The sequence below is a fragment of the Oryzias melastigma genome, linkage group LG12 (genome assembly GCF_002922805.2).
Source record: "Oryzias melastigma strain HK-1 linkage group LG12, ASM292280v2, whole genome shotgun sequence".
NCBI classification, from domain to species: Eukaryota; Metazoa; Chordata; class Actinopteri; order Beloniformes; family Adrianichthyidae; genus Oryzias; species Oryzias melastigma.
Genome location: NC_050523.1, coordinates 7,219,924 through 7,220,276, shown reverse-complemented (window position 1 = coordinate 7,220,276; position 353 = coordinate 7,219,924). Strand labels below are relative to the sequence as shown.

Sequence of the window (353 nt, the reverse complement as noted above, 5' to 3'; positions counted from 1 at the left end):
ATTCCAAACAGATATATTTTTTTAATTGTAAAATCCTTCTCAGTTTTTTAAATTATAGTTATGCAATTTTTGGCAAAAATTAAAAAGCCGAGTTGTTTTCTAGAACATTTTTAGTTGTGGGCGGGACTGCTGGAGTGGAAGTCCCCCTTCACTAATATCCCATCAACCGTCTATGGCAGATGTTGCGTCACAAACCTGAACTTTTTCAAATCGCAGTTTTTTTTATTTTTATTTTTTATCTGCTCCTGATCTAACAAAATTAGAATAAAGACATACTCAAACTAGGGGTGTGCCAAAATATCGATATTGCGATATATCGCGATATTTAGTCCTGCGATCGATTCTCGATGGGT

At 34.6% G+C, this 353-nt stretch overlaps 1 protein-coding gene across 1 annotated transcript in view; it reads right to left on the bottom strand.

Moving 5' to 3' along the window:
- Positions 1–353, bottom strand: part of aif1l (allograft inflammatory factor 1-like) — a 14,002-nt gene that overhangs the window by 5,938 nt on the left and 7,711 nt on the right. The gene's annotated exons all lie outside the window — the stretch shown is intronic.